At 41.2% G+C, this 20,069-nt stretch overlaps 1 protein-coding gene and 1 long non-coding RNA gene across 2 annotated transcripts in view; both read right to left on the bottom strand.

Moving 5' to 3' along the window:
- Positions 1 to 20,069, bottom strand: part of ube2h (ubiquitin-conjugating enzyme E2H (UBC8 homolog, yeast)) — a 97,277-nt gene that overhangs the window by 31,355 nt on the left and 45,853 nt on the right. The window lies entirely within an intron of this gene.
- Positions 13,020 to 20,059, bottom strand: LOC117504041. Its single transcript, XR_004558709.1, has 3 exons — positions 19,930 to 20,059; positions 16,110 to 16,115; positions 13,020 to 13,031 (listed from the first exon to the last, which is right to left on the bottom strand). It is a non-coding gene; the product is annotated as an uncharacterized LOC117504041 (long non-coding RNA).

Genomic DNA, 20,069 nt, shown 5'->3' with positions numbered 1-20,069 from the left:
GTAAATGTATTCTTACCATTGTTTAATGACCCTGCAGCTGAAAATTTGAATAAGAAGTGGTTGCTTAGTAACAATTGTTTACTTTTAGGTGAAGATGTAATACCGTTGGATAAATGCACGCTAAGCTCTTTTTAGGACATGTGAAGATGACTCATGCAGGACGCAGCCGAAGCTGAGCAGTAAGATAAAGAATAGAGAATTGAATGTTCCAACCACAGTGTGATTGTGATACATCAGTCCTTTTGTCAGAAGAAGTGTGATTAATCGTTAGATGTCTTAAACACATCTTAACCGAGCCCAAGATTAAAAAGGTTCTGAACATCCTGAATGTATTGTGCAATCAGCAGTTCTGCGGCAACAGCTCACGCGCTATCACTCTTCCCCTCAGGAGCTGTACTGCCCATGTATGTAGGGAAGTCCTAAATAAAAGAGCGGGAGCGCAGGCCAGACTTTAGTGTAGCTTTGGTGTACAGCCTGACTGCACTCCTCGCAAGCTTAAATTGAATTCTATCTCTCACTTGTTTTATTGCCTGGTTGTCTCTTCCTCTTATCAAAGGTACAGTATTCTAAACCCGACAGCAGCAGAAGGCTAGAACGATTCAAAGTGGCAAACTGAGTGAATAAAGTCTTTAATCACAGCCCACGGAAAACCTGTCAACAGAAGACTCCATATGGAAATGGAGACTTAAAACACACTTATTCCAGACTTAAAACGCACTTTTCCCTTTCGTATGGCTAGCATACTGGCATAGTATGTTACTATGCTGTTTACTCTTTCAATTCATTTTATTAGAAAACGGCGCAGGCCACAGCTCAACTTTATCTAAATTCTGGGTCTTTTAGTGACGCTTAGGGCTAGTGGCCGGCGATCACCTTAGTATTTCTTGTTTCTTAATGCTGATAAATTATACTGCATTTGTTGTCTTTCTGATGCCTGATTCTGATTTTTTCTTGTCCTGTGCACCAGCAACATTTCCTGTATATTCGTTTTTTGAAGCGTTTTGTAATTTCTGTCAGTAGCATGGCCCAAACAGAGGGTCACCCCTTTGAGTCTGGTCTGCTTGAGGTTTCTTCCTCAGAGGAAGTTTTCTAAATGTCCTACCCCTGAACCAGTTTGGTGGCGTCACATGCATAATGGTCCGAGTAGGACAAACAGCTTCCCGAACACCTCTTGACTGGCTCCGTTTGGTGTCGAGTCCTCCAGAGCAGGCAAAGAGTCAGGAAATGAACCACAACCCCAACCCTGGGAACTCACTCAAACACCCCATGACTCGTCCTGGCCCATGCTCACCTCAGGACTATCCATTGAAAAAGTCCTGACAAAACCTCGAATAACTCCAGGTAAACATGATATACACTCCTGGTGAACTTGTCCTCAACTCCTGATATCTCAGGTTAATTTTTTTCTGTGCACAATATGAAATATGGATACCCAGTTGGAGCAGCATCCACACCAGGACACCCCAAGACAAGTGTGAGTCGACCTGCAGCGGCAGAGTCGAGCCACGCTCCAAAAACTGTCCCTCTCAAAATAAGCCAAATAATCCAAAATCTAGCCAAATTGTCTTGTATCAAGCAAATAAATAAATAAATAAATAAATCTGCCAACGGGGTAAGAAAAATTTACTTGGTTAGAATTCTCAAAACTAGCAAAATGTCTTGGCACTGAATAATCAAAATATGCGTTAAAACTAGACAGAATTCTTATTTTAATAGCCTCTGTCTTAAAATAAGGAATACCAGCTTTTTCCTTTGCGTGGATGATTTGAAATCAATTGCCTTTCCCTGTTACTGGTTAAATACAGCTTGATATTAGCTGGAAAAAGAAACTAAGAAAAAGTGAGATACCCCCCCCCCCCCCAAAAAAAACAAAAACACATTTTTTTTCTTATGTACAAAATATTTGACAAGATTACTTTTCTATTTAGACAAAAATTAAGTCAATTTTTTTTTTAACAAGTCTTTTTTTAAAATCTTTCTTAGAGAGCAGGAGGTGTTAATGGTAGAAAATATTATTTTTTTTTTCAAATATGCTCACGTCCACTTCAGAGATTGTGCATTGTGTATTTTGGGAGATATTTCATATAGGAAGTGGGTGTCTACCATGACAAAAAAACCCCACCCTATGCAAAAAGAAAACTGCAATATATACTGTAATTTTGTTTTAATAATTAGTAATTTTAACATCTTTCGAAATATTAGAATGTAATTGTTTTGACTTCATGATTAGTTTTGATGAACCTTGCATTGAACACAACATTCAAGTTTATGATATATAATGCTCCTGACTTGGTAGTACTTGTTTTAGAGAAGTCACAAAAGCTACATAAGTACTGATATTATTACAGTGATCATGCAATTACACATGTAATTTCAAGTCACAGCATGGCAAATTGTAGTAAATCAAGTGTCATGGCCAAGCCAAAAACAAGATCTCAGGCTAAAGAATTTGATAAAACCTTTGACAATGGTTTATGTTTTTAAAGTTTTTGAAGAGCATGGCCTCCTCCTAAGGGCCCTGTCCCACTAGGGAGAGGATTAATTGCGCATGAATTGAGTACATAAATTACGGGCATTCGTTGTCATCTGCAACAAAAATGGCCAAAATGACAAATGTCCCAGTATGAATTATGGATATATTAATAATATATAGTGGATATATGATGAACAATCACGGTTGTATAATGCATGTAGTGAGGAAACGGATCCGACGCATTGCGATTATCACGGCAGTATTACGGGTGTATTATGAATGCATCGCGCACATGTTGTGCCTGCACGGCATCTGCACTGCGGTCATAAAAGAAGCGCACTCGCTCCTTTCAGCATCACTATTCACACCAACAATACAGCCTCTGGAGCAACTGCTGGACTTGGACAAGTTGACTGGAGTAAACAAGCATTGAACAGGGCGAGTGGTGACGTCAGCAGATCACAGAGCGCAGCTCGTCTGAACGATTATAACAAGAAGTTAAATCTGTTATAAACACAGGAATAAATACTGTAACAGCTGCAGACAAGAAGGAAAAAATACACAACTGTTTTATCAAGCCGTGACAATGTAAACAACAATGTAAACAAACAAACAATGTAAACCTTTTAAGACGGCTCAAAATGATTTCTGTAGCTTGTTAGCCGTTCGTGCGCGTGTGCTTCCTCTGTGATTCAGGAGGTGATTAGCGCCATTTTCAACAGCCAATTTGCAGAATAAAATGATTAATCTGCCACAAAGTAATTATTTTATATAGGCAGCATCCAGCGCAGAGCGCGTGGCAGTCGGTAGAACAAAGAACGTGCGTCCAGCTGTGAACACAGCGCATCTGATTTGCATCCGCCGCACATCAGATGCAAAGCAGATGTAATAAAAACACTTTATTCATGGACAATCTGTATGCAATCGCTACAACTTATTTTAGTTCGTGATGTGGACATGATGGGCACGCAAAATATCCATTTTACACACTGTTCCAGTCCGCTGCCAAGCCGCAAATCCCTGTCAGTTGCAGATATCAGCAAATCACGGTGAATATACGGCGCATAGATTATGTATTGAGTATGTATAAAGCATGTAAGACGGATGTCATCCGCAGCCAAAATTTTGTGCAGCTCAAAAACCCTGGCAACGGAAAAACGTGCCTCTGCGGATAATTGTGGACGTGTGAGGGTGTCGGCCGACTCATGCAAGCATGTTACACGGATATTGCGGATGTTAAGTGAATATGAGCCAATTTTGTGCGCAATCCATATGCAAATCCTCCTAAACGCCAGTGGGACAGGGCCCTTAGTTCTGTTATTCACACAGTGTGACTGAAATAAAACCTTTGACGATGGTTTGTGTTTTTAAAGTTTTTGAAGAGCATGGCCTCGTCCTAAGTTCTGTTATTCACACAGTGTGACTGAAATAAAACCTTTGTGAAAGAATTGCGTTTATAAAGTTTTTGAAGAGCATGGACAAACTTTACACATAGCAGAATAGCCAGATAATTGAAAATAGACCATACTTTATTACATTCAAGGGGTGGGGGGTTATTTTCAAGATACAGGATTAATTTTGATGCCAAAATGCTGGTGTCAATATTGTGAATCATTTCTCAAGTGGATGTATTGAAATTCTGACTTGTGATTTTACCACCTCCTGTTACGTAGATGCCAGTTTTTGCAATGCAAACTCCAAAAATCTCTGAACACGTCCAAAACCTGGTGAACTAACCCTTCCTGACTTGATAAAGTGTGATTGGCATTTACACTGACATTCCCCTTCCAGACCTTGTGGTTGATGGAGAATAACAACCTCACCAGTTAGCTTTCTTTCCCTCCATCCTCACTTCGACGTGAGGAGAGACAACAAAGAAAACAAATCTTACTTGGAAATGAAAATGAATATACCGACTACTCTTCTGCAGAATGCTTTGGAGACTCTTTTGCTGACAACCAGTGGCAACATGCCAGCTTGTCAGTTTGCACATTAAGCCTGAAAGTCAGGTTTAAAAGTCATCGCTTGCGTATCCCAAAACTCACAGACCAGCTGCCAAGTAGATCATATTCACTCGCCGCACATATTTCTGTGCAGCATATCGATGGGACTCCGCAGGCTTCTGCCCACCTGTTGCTCTTTAATATCCTCCGTTCATAAAACACGGTGCAGAAGGTCGCATCCTTACACAGAGGGCACCGTATTTTTGGGACACTTTTACACAGCGGCTAACCAAAAACAAAGCACTGATCATTACAGGTGCAAATTCTGATAACTGTTCAAAGCACAAAGCCTCGAAACGGCCTGGATCTGATAATATGATCATATTTTCTTTCATTGTTCAAACTTTAAAGGACCATACTGCTCATTTTGTTGCTCAGAGCTAAAATCGCCAAAATTTAACATTCTGCTCATTAATTATGTGCTATTAAAAATGAAGAGTTGTTTAATGTCTTGATAAATGCACCTTTCGAAGATCAGTTCTCAGGCCCACCAGGTTGGTGATTATTCCCGTTTCTTATCAGATACTCGGATATCAGAACATATTGTAGTGCAACGCGGGGGGGGGTGTCAGCTAAATACATAAAATCCTTTCTGTAGGGTTGTACAGATGTGTGATCACATTATTTGTGTCTTAGAATGCAACCCTAAACAACAGTTTCGTTCTCCAATAACCACACCTGCTCCTAATTTCCTACATCCATTTAGAATCTATCACACTGGTTAAAAAAAAAAAAAAAAAATGGATTTTTTTTTTCTTGCATGGACTTTGAGAACTGATTTAGGGTCATTCTGGGGTACTGAATCCAAATCTGAGCTCAGATTTCCTCTATCACATCACGTTTTTTTGCAATCTTCATATTCCTTATTGATGGATTACACAAAAGTTGCTCATTCACGCTAGAGTTTGATGCCACGAATCATTCAAAAGCATAGTTTTAAAACCAGGTTTGCGAAATGTTAACAAGAGCTGTAATATTGTTTACGGTGCTGAAGAGGTGTGCCAGACTGCGGCTTTTGCTTCAATGCTTGATACCTGAAATATGTTCTCATATCTCAAAAATGTGATTGGCAAAAACTAACACCAGATTCTGATTCAGCGCCCCAAATTACCCGAAAATCAGTTGAAAAACTTCCTGCAAGAAAAATCGTGATGACCAGTGTCATCTATTAGAGCCCAACCGATATGGATTTTTTGAGGCCGATGCCGATAACGATATTTGTATGAAAAAAATGCCGATAATCAATAAATTGGCCGATTTGCCAATAGCCGATAAATCAGATGATATTATTATTATTTTTTTATTTTTTTTTAGTGAATAAAATGTTCTTTTTTGGACCCTTATCAAAAAAAGGTATGAGCTAAAAGCTGAAGCTTTGTCCTCATATTGATTAACTTTGTAACAGAGAAGAATTTTCAAGTTCAAAAAATGCAATCAAGAATTAAACCTTTGTGAAATTAGCAAATATATATCCTTAAAAAGAGTTGTGAAATACATCTGATCTTGTACCTCTTGTTGCTGTAACTTAGATACAGGTTCAGGATAACGATATAGATCCTTATAAACTTACTTGTATGCTTTTGTCAGCCAATCAGTGCAGTGTGATGGCAAACTACGGGGGCCGGTGATGAACACATTTAAGCAGGGGTGTAAGCAGCTCTCAGTTGAATGGAGTCAGAGCTCCATCTACTGGACAAACGGTACAAGGACATTTTACATTGCAGACAAACATTATTTCAGTAATTGTTCTGTTTATGAGAAATTATCGGCGTTTTATTGGCAAAATTTCGGCCGATAGTGAGCACTTTGAAAAGGGCTTATATCGGCCGATGATATCGGCCGGCCGATATATTGGTTGGGCTCTATCATCTATCCAGCAGGTGGCAGGCAAGACTCAGGGATATCAGCAAATTCCCATTTTAGAACACTTCCATGCATCAAAACTTTCTAGAAACATGAAAAGCAGCCGTAGTTCAAATTGCTGACTATGATGGATTATGTTCTCCATGAAGAAACCAAGCAGCAACAAGTTGATTTCAAGTGGTGTATAGGAATGAAATGAAGCTCATGACAATCTGCAGGCAAGACATTAATAATAATCTCATAAAATTCATGAGAGTGATTTGGAAAACAGTTGCTCGTAAAGCCGCGTACTTTTACGGTATGCTGGTTTGAAATAATAACATGGCCAGTACATATTTCAAAACTTAAGAAACAGTTGAGGCGTTCCTGTAAAAAAACATTCCAATGGAAACATACAGTCTGATGAAGTGTTGGCAGCAACAATAGTTATGACCCCAGTACCAGAAGCATAAATCTACAGTTATTTAGGCAACAGGATCTACACTGGATCTCATCTCTTGTACAAAATCACTTAAGATCGTTTCTCTTTCATGGCAGCGGTGGGGGGGCATTAGTTGGAAGGCATGAATATGCATGAAGGTCAGAGGAATGTGAGCAACACAATGAAGTAACCACGGAAGACATCAGTTAATAGATGTGATGAAAATCTGTTGCATCACATGGCAGAACCTCGGCTCCTCAGTCCTGATCGACCGTGTATCCCGTTAGCAGTTGTGCTGACCTCTCAAAGAGTTCAATCAAACGGGAGGCTATTTTAGGCTCTTGAGTCTGCAAGGGCAGACCGAATCTCTGGCTTCTGTGAGGAAATGTGTCATTGTCAGACAGATGAAGAACTTCTCTGGATGGGACTCGTGCCAAGTCTGGAGCGAACGAAGTGCCACCAAAACGCGGAGCACGTTAGTGTTACTTCAAAGGACATCTATGCACCTAATCACAGGAAAAAGTGGTGCGTGTGTGTGTGTGTCCATGGAAGAGGGCAGTGATTTTGAGGAGGGGGGACGGTATAGACTGCATATGGCAGTAATGCAGTGTGGGGGTTAAACTATAAATAGACGGAATCAACAATGACTCCCCTGTAGGCCAACTGACAGCAGACCTCCAGATACGGGTTCCTGTGAAGCCCCAGAAGAAATTAGCTACCCTACTCCAAATAAAACACTTTTTACACAGATTAAGATATTTAGGAAACAATTATGACAGGTGTTTCCAACAACATTGTAGCTGAGATCAGTGTTTGAGGTCTTCAGATTTACCATAACCAACAATGCAAAAGTTAGAACTGCCACAAAATACTGTATATAAATATTCCTGTAACACAAAGTGAGAGAAGGAGGAGGTGATACTGATTTCTGAAACTTAACATAAAAACATAATAACACTTCATAATACCTTTTATTTCACCTACAAATCAAAGGTGTTCTCTCACACAGTCTACTTGAATCCATCCCTGGTCTGAGCTTGCGTACTCCATGAACTTGATATCCGTCACGAAATCGAAAATTTCCCCAAACCTAGAAATTTGGATATTTCCAGAACACTCTGATCTCTGCAACACCTTTTCTAACCCTGTCGTCTTGGTAACAGCAGAGAACACAAAATACATAAGCAGCAGCCTTACTGTCAGCAGGTTGATGGAACGCTGATAACAAGCTGCCGGGTATAAAGGCTGCCTCATTCCAGTGTACACAACTTTGTGCTCCCACCTTGTGGTCCATTACATCCATCAAGCAGGTGATTGACAGCATTTGTGTCTATTAGCAGAATGATTCAAGCATGATGTAGCAAAGTGGATAAGCAGCTGGCCTACCAAAATGTAGACCTGGGTTTGAATCCCACTCACGCTACCTGTCTGTGTCCTTCGACAAGACGCTTAATCTGCATCATCTTAGCCCATACAGCTCTAAATGGGAACCAGCCTTGGCTGGAGAAGTAACCTGCATTCCATCTGGGGGAGTCAGAGACTCTCATCCGCTTCACGCTATGTAATCCAAACATAAGCACTGACACAAACAAGCCTGGGAGCATATACAGGACTTCTTTCAAATATAATACCTCTTATCAACACAAAACGTAATATTGTTTGCTGTCAGGATGCAGATATGGATTCACAATATGTTCCTGTATATGTAGTGGACAAACCATCATGTGATCCAGAGGTTTGAAGACCTGGTTTGAAGTTCAAACTGGGCACCTCTGGATGTCTCCATCTTGGCAGTGCCTGACTCTGCCTAAATCCTAGCTAACCCTTAACTTGGTGAAGAAGTGGAGCTGTATGTTGTAGTTACCAAACAAGCTAAGGCCAATAAGCTAATCTTGGTTTGGGTGTCTGAGTAACATTTTTTGCACACTGGACTGTGGTTTTCATAATGGGTGAATTGGGACAGATATTAAAAACTATGGCTGCCATATTGCTTCAGTAATTTCGGCACGTAGTGGCGTTAATGTCGCCCAGCTATTGTTATCTGCCAATTCGTGCTCATGGGGTTGGCATACAAATGAAAAATCATCAAACTATCACTCAAAGGAAATACTTGAGCACAGTATTGTTCGATGGTCCTTAAGTACAATTAACCACACAGTCAGCTCTTTGAACTCCTACTTGAACAATGGAGTCCACAGCAACCACGTCTAACATAACTTTAAGGCTTAAAATATCTTAAAGTGATAAGCTACAATAATTACACCACCCTAACAGTTGCCATGAACAGAGAAACTTAGCTATAGAGGCCAAAACCATTTTCTATACCAGGCAGTATGACACTTTATTTCTGTTGTCAATTTGGACATTTTAACATGGGCATCTATGGAGAGTAACTCACTTTTGGAGCCCGTCTCAAGCTGACATTCAAGGAAATAAAAAAAATCTGACACTTCCACACTGGCTACATGTTTCAGCATCCAAAGCATTTTGATATGAAACCTGTCAGACAAAGCTCACAATAATCAAGCGAAGCGAGTGAAATTAAATGTAGGTTCAGGTAACGATCTGGATCTGTTCCAAACTCTGTATCGAGCGGTCCTTCAGAAGCCAAAACAGCACTGATCCGGTGAAGTGCCCTCTGACACGTAGTTTCAAGCAGTGACTGCGGAAACACTGAGCACATTTCACACCAGAGTTACACCGATTTACATACCGCCCACAAACAACTAGAGTCTAATTCTACATTACTCCCTGTCATCACAAAGAACATACTGACATTTTCCTTTCATCTGGACATAGCCGGCTAAATCAAAACTATCAATTCACTCAAATAGGATTCTGGCCATCATGCAGGTCATCGTGACACCCAGCCCGATCGCCTGTTGCTTCCTACGGGGAGCACTGAGGCTCCTAGGCATCGTTTCACCAACCCAGAAAATAAATATAAGCCACAGCACATGACAGGTCTGTTAAAGCAGAAGGATGCACCATGTTTTAAAGCAGGGCAATAGAAGAGATATGATTTATTTGCTAAAGGCATAGTGCTTTCACCTTAATAACTAACAACAAAAAAAAAAAACTCTGCACATTACAGAGATACGTTTATGTTATCTTCATATGTTTGGTATTAAAACATCCTTTACATGTGCTGGTGTGAATACCAGCCAATGGAAATTAAGTTACATAGACACTGGAAGCATAACTATTAAATCATATCCTGCGTAGGGATGGGCACTGATAAGATTTTAGCAATATCGATTCCGCTTATCGATCCGATTCCTTATCGATACCTCTTGTAAATTTTCTGTGCACTAAAAGTAGGCTTCACAGGTTTTCTATGTCAACAACATTTTATTGAGTCATAAAGTAAAATGTGAAATTGGTCACTGGATCCTTAAACTCTGGACAAATAAAGTCTACATGGTGGATCCTTGATGTCTGAACATAAATAGAAAAACAAAATCTGTAGTTTTTGTCAAAAGCATTTCCTTTCAAACATTAGTGGCATGAATGTCTTTCCATATGTCTGAGCTGAACTCCTGCAGCTGGCTGTGCTGCACGTCAGGATGTAATTCATAAAGGAACGCAGGACTTCTCATTTTAGGAGGAAAAAAACATTTTAGTTGATTGTAGTTTTCTGTATTACAGCGTTTGGCAAGACGTGTCATTTTATTTAAAGCTGCGATTCGCTTTGAAGTTATTAATTCCGACCGGACTCGGTCTCGGCAGAGAGCCGCGCAGCGTTTGGAGCTGTGCCAACGGAACTGAGGATGATTCTTTTTTCTTCACTGCAACAAGACAAGAGTCCCAGTTAGTGACTTTAATCCACACAAAAGTGACTCACGATTGAAATATTTTAATGGCTTTGAGAGGGGTTAAGAAGTGGACTTTCCGCTTCTGAAGACCAGCGAATCAAAGAACCAATGAGCCAGTGGATCAAAGCACTGTTTCATTGGTTCACGCTTCAAAGTGGAGTCGCGTTGCAGAAGTGGTTGATTACAGACCCATTGCAGGGTTTATAATCAATGTAGAGGAATGTTCATTTTCTCGACAAACACCCTCAAAAACAACGGCCGCTCTGAAGGACTGATAAGGGAATCATTAAGCAAAAAGACTATTGATGTCAGTGGATCGGATCAATTCTTAAGGATACCCGAAAAGAACCGGTTCTCAATATGCAACCCTAATCCTGCATAACTAAATTCTAAATGTGGTGACTCCATGTAAATACCATAGACTTTGGGCTTTTTTTGTTTGCTCTTGCTTGCCTCTACTGGTGGTTGGCTCTCACTGCGGTATTGTATCACTTCCTGTTCCGGAGCACAGCGGTGTTTTGCTGTATCTGTTAGCTGTTTAATCTGCGCAGTTAGATTGATCTAGTTATCTAGATTACGATTTGTTTCCCAGTGTAATCTTTACGTGCCTTAACTACAGCACTCCTTCTGCTGAATCACCTCTAAATTATTTACACATTATTCACTTTGCGTGTTTTTAGGAATCCGCTAGCTTAGCGTAGCTACTAGCTCTTAGCCGATTTAGCATGGCGGCTTCTCCTGTCTCTCCCGCACTTTTCTGCTCTGGGTGTGAAATGTTTAGTTATTCCTCGGCCTCCTTTAGCAGTAACGGTACTTGTAATAAGTGTAGCTTATTCGTAGCTTTGGAGGCCAGGCTGGGCGAATTGGAGACTCGCCTCCGCACCGTGGAAAATTCTACAGCTAGCCAAGCCCCTGTAGTCGGTGCGGACCAAGGTAGCTTAGCCGCCGTTAGTTACCCCCTGGCAGATCACGAGCAGCCGGGAAAGCAGGCCGACTGGGTGACTGTGAGGAGGAAGCGTAGCCCTAAACAGAAGCCCGTGTACACCGCCAACCCGTTCACATCTCTAACCGTTTTTCCCCACTCGACGACACACCCGCCGAGGATCAAACTCTGGTTATTGGCGACTCTGTTTTGAGAAATGTGAAGTTGGCGACACCAGCAACCATAGTCAATTGTCTTCCGGGGGCCAGAGCAGGCGACATTGAAGGAAATTTGAAACTGCTGGCTAAGGCTAAGCGTAAATTTGGTAAGATTGTAATTCACGTCGGCAGTAATGACACCCGGTTACGCCAATCGGAGGTCACTAAAATTAACATTAAATCGGTGTGTAACTTTGCAAAAACAATGTCGGACTCTGCAGTTTTCTCTGGGCCCCTCCCCAATCGGACCGGGAGTGACATGTTTAGCCGCATGTTCTCCTTGAATTGCTGGCTGTCTGAGTGGTGTCCAAAAAATGAGGTGGGCTTCATAGATAATTGGCAAAGCTTCTGGGGAAAACCTGGTCTTGTTAGGAGAGACGGCATCCATCCCACTTTGGATGGAGCAGCTCTCATTTCTAGAAATCTGGCCAATTTTCTTAAATCCTCCAAACCGTGACTATCCAGGGTTGGGACCAGGAAGCAGAGTTGTAGTCTTACACACCTCTCTGCAGCTTCTCTCCCCCTGCCATCCCCTCATTACCCCATCCCCGTAGAGACGGTGCCTGCTCCCAGACTACCAATAACCAGCAAAAATCTATTTAAGCATAAAAATTCAAAAAGAAAAAATAATATAGCACCTTCAACTGCACCACAGACTAAAACAGTTAAATGTGGTCTATTAAACATTAGGTCTCTCTCTTCTAAGTCACTGTTGGTAAATGATATAATAATTGATCAACATATTGTTTTATTCTGCCTTACAGAAACCTGGTTACAGCAGGATGAATATGTTAGTTTAAATGAGTCAACACCCCCGAGTCACACTAACTGTCAGAATGCTCGTAGCACGGGCCGGGGCGGAGGATTAGCAGCAATCTTCCATTCCAGCTTATTAATTAATCAAAAACCCAGACAGAGCTTTAATTCATTTGAAAGCTTGACTCTTAGTCTTGTCCATCCAAATTGGAAGTCCCAAAAACCAGTTTTATTTGTTATTATCTATCGTCCACCTGGTCGTTACTGTGAGTTTCTCTGTGAATTTTCGGACCTTTTGTCTGACTTAGTGCTTAGCTCAGATAAGATAATTATAGTGGGCGATTTTAACATCCACACAGATGCTGAGAATGACAGCCTCAACACTGCATTTAATCTATTATTAGACTCTATTGGCTTTGCTCAAAAAGTAAATGAGTCCACCCACCACTTTAATCATATCTTAGATCTTGTTCTGACTTATGGTATGGAAATAGAAGACTTAACAGTATTCCCTGAAAACTCCCTTCTGTCTGATCATTTCTTAATAACATTTACATTTACTCTGATGGACTACCCAGCAGTGGGGAATAAGTTTCATTACAGTAGAAGTCTTTCAGAAAGCGCTGTAACTAGGTTTAAGGATATGATTCCTTCTTTATGTTCTCTAATGCCATATACCAACACAGTGCAGAGTAGCTACCTAAACTCTGTAAGGGAGATAGAGTATCTCGTCAATAGTTTTACATCCTCATTGAAGACAACTTTGGATGCTGTAGCTCCTCTGAAAAAGAGAGCTTTAAATCAGAAGTGCCTGACTCCGTGGTATAACTCTCAAACTCGTAGCTTAAAGCAGATAACCCGTAAGTTGGAGAGGAAATGGCGTCTCACTAATTTAGAAGATCTTCACTTAGCCTGGAAAAAGAGTCTGTTGCTCTATAAAAAAGCCCTCCGTAAAGCTAGGACATCTTTCTACTCATCACTAATTGAAGAAAATAAGAACAACCCCAGGTTTCTTTTCAGCACTGTAGCCAGGCTGACAAAGAGTCAGAGCTCTATTGAGCTGAGTATTCCATTAACTTTAACTAGTAATGACTTCATGACTTTCTTTGCTAACAAAATTTTAACTATTAGAGAAAAAATTACTCATAACCATCCCAAAGACGTATCGTTATCTTTGGCTGCTTTCAGTGATGCCGGTATTTGGTTAGACTCTTTCTCTCCGATTGTTCTGTCTGAGTTATTTTCATTAGTTACTTCATCCAAACCATCAACATGTTTATTAGACCCCATTCCTACCAGGCTGCTCAAGGAAGCCCTACCATTATTTAATGCTTCGATCTTAAATATGATCTATCTATCTTTGTTAGTTGGCTATGTACCACAGGCTTTTAAGGTGGCAGTAATTAAACCATTACTTAAAAAGCCATCACTTGACCCAGCTATCTTAGCTAATTATAGGCCAATCTCCAACCTTCCTTTTCTCTCAAAAATTCTTGAAAGGGTAGTTGTAAAACAGCTAACTGATCATCTGCAGAGGAATGGTCTATTTGAAGAGTTTCAGTCAGGTTTTAGAATTCATCATAGTACAGAAACAGCATTAGTGAAGGTTACAAATGATCTTCTTATGGCATCGGACAGTGGACTCATCTCTGTGCTTGTTCTGTTAGACCTCAGTGCTGCTTTTGATACTGTTGACCATAAAATTTTATTACAGAGATTAGAGCATGCCATAGGTATTAAAGGCACTGCGCTGCGGTGGTTTGAATCATATTTGTCTAATAGATTACAATTTGTTCATGTAAATGGGGAATCTTCTTCACAGACTAAAGTTAATTATGGAGTTCCACAAGGTTCTGTGCTAGAACCAATTTTATTCACTTTATACATGCTTCCCTTAGGCAGTATTATTAGACGGTATTGCTTAAATTTTCATTGTTACGCAGATGATACCCAGCTTTATCTATCCATGAAGCCAGAGGACACACACCAATTAGCTAAACTGCAGGATTGTCTTACAGACAAAGACATGGATGACCTCTAATTTCCTGCTTTTAAACTCAGATAAAACTGAAGTTATTGTACTTGGCCCCACAAATCTTAGAAACATGGTGTCTAACCAGATCCTTACTCTGGATGGCATTACCCTGAGCTCTAGTAATACTGTGAGAAATCTTGGAGTCATTTTTGATCAGGATATGTCATTCAAAGCGCATATTAAACAAATATGTAGGACTGCTTTTTTGCATTTACGCAATATCTCTAAAATCAGAAAGGTCTTGTCTCAGAGTGATGCTGAAAAACTAATTCATGCATTTATTTCCTCTAGGCTGGACTATTGTAATTCATTATTATCAGGTTGTCCTAAAAGTTCCCTAAAAAGCCTTCAGTTAATTCAAAATGCTGCAGCTAGAGTACTGACGGGGACTAGAAGGAGAGAGCATATCTCACCCATATTGGCCTCTCTTCATTGGCTTCCTGTTAATTCTAGAATAGAATTTAAAATTCTTCTTCTTACTTATAAGGTTTTGAATAATCAGGTCCCATCTTATCTTAGGGACCTCGTAGTACCATATCACCCCAATAGAGTGCTTCGCTCTCAGACTGCAGGCTTACTTGTAGTTCCTAGGGTTTGTAAGAGTAGAATGGGAGGCAGAGCCTTCAGCTTTCAGGCTCCTCTCCTGTGGAACCAGCTCCCAATTCAGATCAGGGAGACAGACACCCTCTCTACTTTTAAGATTAGGCTTAAAACTTTCCTTTTTGCTAAAGCTTATAGTTAGGGCTGGATCAGGTGACCCTGAACCATCCCTTAGTTATGCTGCTATAGACGTAGACTGCTGGGGGGTTCCCATGATGCATTGTTTCTTTCTCTTTTTGCTCTGTATGCACCACTCTGCATTTAATCATTAGTGATCGATCTCTGCTCCCCTCCACAGCATGTCTTTTTCCTGGTTCTCTCCCTCAGCCCCAACCAGTCCCAGCAGAAGACTGCCCCTCCCTGAGCCTGGTTCTGCTGGAGGTTTCTTCCTGTTAAAAGGGAGTTTTTCCTTCCCACTGTAGCCAAGTGCTTGCTCACAGGGGGTCTTTTTGACCGTTGGGGTTTTACATAATTATTGTATGGCCTTGCCTTACAATATAAAGCGCCTTGGGGCAACTGTTTGTTGTGATTTGGCGCTATATAAAAAAATTGATTGATTGATTGATTCAATTAAAATTCAGAGAGGTCCAGTTGTCCAGAACATTTCCTCAAGAAAGGTCCAGAAAATCATAATTCCCAAGATGCATTGTGATTGAGTACTATACATTTTGAAGTAGTTATATTGACAGCACAATTCAATAATATCTCAACAATGCTTATTTATTTTTACAATGAACTGAAGGGTACTACAATAATAAAATGAATGTTCTTTTCCTGCCCTCTGATAGATTGGCGACTTGCCCAGGGTGTACATGCTGTCTCGCCCAATGACTGCTGAGATGAGCTCCAGCTCCCCAGTGACCTTTAACAGGAATAAGGTGGGTTGAGCCCTGCACAGACACTCACACAGCTACAGAAAGACAGAAGAACCTTTACCTGCCATGTGTTCCTGTTTGTGTTTTACACCTTAACTGCTGTGTTTAAGTTGAAGACGGTCACACACCCGTTTCTTTTAGGTTTCTGCACCGCAGCCTCACTTTTTCCACTCACTCTGAAGCACTTTCTCTGTTCAAACAGAGCAGCAGGTACCATCAGGACTTTACATGCTGTGATGGCAGCTCCGCCGACGCTTCAGAACACATTTGCTTTGCAGCAGGTGACAGCGTCACCATTGTGAAAACACATACTCAGCATCAGCATGCTGCACTCTGGCCAACAGGAGCCAGCGATCAAACCCTATCACTCACTACACACCGCTGCCAGTAGTAAAGACCATCAAAAACATGGGTGGAGTCTCCAGGTAATAGTGCAATATTGGCTGTCGTAAAAACAAAAAGAAAAGCTGACCTGCTGACAGAAGACTCAACTGAAAAGTTGTGCAGCTTAAAATAGAAATCAATATACAAATAATGAATGTTGATGGAGTTCAATTTACCGAATTAAATACTGTTCCATTGAAAGAATGTAAAAATATTCATTATTTGTTTTATATGATGGCTAAAACAGATCCTTCTCAATTGATATTTTATTAATTCGTAAACGACAGAAAAGGGACTTGCATTTTGATGTTCCACTCGGACCCGGAGCCACGAGGGGGCGTTTGGGGGCAATGCCCCCTCATGTCATCAACCCTGCCCCCTCGGATGTGAGAGTTATCAAAAATAAAAATAAAAAATAAAGAAAAAGAAATACTGGAAAATATAGCGCCTCGCAGTTTTGCGGATTTTTTTAGTCCAATTTTGTATGCTTTTTTTTTTTTTTTTTTTTACAGCGCATTGTCCGCCCTCATCAAGCAGGCCGGTGTTCTGTTGAGATGACGGGACACCTGTTGCGGCACCGCGAAGGGAGAGCACACGCATTGTGTGCTGCGTGTCTGTTCATAAGAATCTTCTCATTCATTCATTCATTCATCTTCTTAGTCCAATTAAGGGTCGTGGGGGGCTGGAGCCTAACCCAGCAGTCATAGGGCGCGAGGCGGGGTACACCCAGGACAGGACGCCAGTCTGTCGCAGGGCCACAAACAGACAAACAAACACACACACCTACGGACAATTTAAAGATTCCAATCCACCTAACCTGCATGTCTTTGGATGTGGGAGGAAACCGGAGCACCCGGAGGAAACCCACGCAACCACGGGAGAACATGCAAACTCCACACAGAAAGGCCACGGGAATTGAACCCATGACCTTCTCGCTGTGAGGCAACAGTGCTAACCACTAAGCCACCGTGCTGCCCCAAGAATCTTCTCGCCCAGAAGAAAAAAAGAGCGCCAACAACTACCCATAACTGTGTTCTTCACTCGTAAAAAGACACCTGCAGCGAGGTGTGAGTGGAAAAAGGCGCAACAGTGGCGCGGCGCCAGGACGAAGAGGCGCGATCAGAGGAACTGTGAAATACTGGTCAGTCACTATTAATAATTTATGTGTCCAATCTCGTAGGTTGATCGTTATAATTAAATTCATTAGTTCTAAAAGCCATCATAATTATTTATAGGAAAATGTTCTATTTTTATTTCTCAAACAAATGTTTGGGCCTGAAAACAGGTTGGTCTTATTTTTCTACTAAGGTTTGAACTTTGAGAGTGTTTACACACAAGAGAAAAGTGAGAAAATGTTAATACCTGTTTGAGAAAAGTGTATAAAGTGTGTAGTGAGGGGTTTTACAGCCTTAAAACGTCTATAATAAATATAAAAAATAACGCTGACTACTTCGCGGATTTCGTATATTGCAGGCTATTTTTAGAACGTAACTCCCGCGATAAATGAGGGACCACTGTACATCTACATGAAAGGTTTATCTTTGACCCGTTGTGTGACTGTCATGCCTAGTTGTGCTGTGTTTGCGCTTGTGATGGAGGGCTGTATGTGGGGTTAATCTACTGTCTCGTGTCATTTCTCAGATCAGTTGTTGGTTTGGTTTTGTGGTATGCAGGAGATCACTTGACCGAGGGTCTATACGTTCAAATAATAATTAAAAGAATACTGTCATCACTCTTTACTGTCAGTCAGTCTCCTACAACAGTGTAGCCTAAATACACGAGCTTTCTAGGCGCGCACCCAATTCATTACGCACGCTCAGAGGCAGGTACCCTCCAGTGCGCACCTTTTTTGGGGGGGGGGGCGACCCCGCCCCCTGTGATAAACTCATCGCCCCCTTAATATTTTTTTCTGGCGCCGGGCCTGGTTCCACTGCTGCTCAAGTCCAACACAAACTTGAAATGTAGTCTGGTGATGCTGTGCACTAACTTCATACTTGCAAAAAAAAAAAAATAAAAAATAAAAAAATCACGTCAGCTTTTCATCTGAACAGCTTTTCATGCATTCAGACAGCTTACAATGGCGTGGATTTTGTGTGTGTTGCAAGAACTAGTACCGTCAGTTTGCTCAATCAAATCGCTGTTGTTGTCCCGCGCACACTCACACAACCAGGGCGGCGCTTGTGTGCGCATGTACTACCAAAAAAAAAAAAAAAAAGAGATAAAGACTGTACTTCCTCAGTGCTGCAAAAAAAAAAAAGGTCAGCTGTTCATTCTAACGTCCTGCTAACAGCCTCCAGACAGCTTACAGCGCAGTGGATTTGGTTTTTGTTTTCGTGCACGTACGCAGGTGTGCGTTTTAAGAACTAGCACCGTCAGTTTGCTCAATCAAATCGTCGTCCCGTGCGCGTGCTCACACAACTAGGACAGTGCTGTGTGCGTGTGTGTCTGTGCGCGTGTAGGTGTGTGTGCAGAGTGCAATGGTACGGAACCAAACTTGCATTCTAAATGGAACCAAATTGCACTCTATATGCAATGCAACACAAATGGGACGAATAATCCATGTCACGTGACATACAAAGCACCAATCAAATGACAAGGATCCACTCAGCCGTTACATAAAACCTAATGATACGTCTACATCCACTGGTGCCACTGGTGATGGTGACCATACACAGATACGTGTGTGTATAAAAAAATATATATATATATATATATATATATATATATATATATATATATTTTACACACACACACTCTAGGGGTGCAGCCGATCCGATCCATTATCAGTGTCAGGTTCCAATACCAAGGTAATTCAAGTATCAGAAAATACCAACCCAACCTTTTGCATTTTCCGGTACCGGAGAGAAACCACGTCTGTGAAACCTCTCAACTACAGTTTGCTCTCTGCTCTGTTTACAGCTCAGCGAGGGGGAGGGGCAGGTTTCTGAGCTGAAGCCTAGCTGCCCAAGCTGCCTGATGCAAAAAACACTAAATTCAGCAATGAACGCTGTAATCATTTTCCCGATAAACAACGGCTTTAATCACTGGTCAAAAAAATGACCCATATAACTGGCAAAAAAGCAGAAATCTTCCAAAAAGCTGAGATTTTTATCTCTGTTATTAACAAAATGCTGCTTGGTGCCTGCACTGTAATACGGTGTTACGTTCCACATATATCCCTGGGTGTGGCAAACCAAATCACTGTAGATCAGAGCCCTGTGCTTGGCTGTGAACCATCCCTGATGTGCACCTGCTAAACAACATACCGCAAAGGCTGTGATTTGTCACCTTTACATTTTCACTCCTTCCTCTCCCTTCATATTTGAATAGTTTTTGCAGTGCACCCACCAATTACATTTCGATCATGGATCAAATACGTTTGGCATCAAAGTCCACAAATATGACCAACTTTACAAAATGGAGTCAGAAAAAGATGCTCAAATGGCAATTCGTGGAGGAAAATTTGTACATACCATACCGTTGGTTTGGAGGCTGATGATTGTATAAAGAAATGGAGCTCATTGAGGGACAAATTAATCCAGAAAAAGCCACAGTTCATGCGACAAAGTGCATAAAGACGCGACAGAGAACTTTAAAAGGGTCACGCGCACATCAACGTCACTGCATGGCCACAGTGTTGCAGAAGCATAAATCAGGCTTTAGGATTTTAAGGTACCACTCCACAGCAGACTTAGAAAAAAAAA

This window comes from Thalassophryne amazonica, chromosome 22 (assembly GCF_902500255.1).
Source record: "Thalassophryne amazonica chromosome 22, fThaAma1.1, whole genome shotgun sequence".
Classification (NCBI taxonomy): domain Eukaryota; kingdom Metazoa; phylum Chordata; class Actinopteri; order Batrachoidiformes; family Batrachoididae; genus Thalassophryne; species Thalassophryne amazonica.
This window is presented reverse-complemented; position numbering and strand designations above follow the sequence as displayed.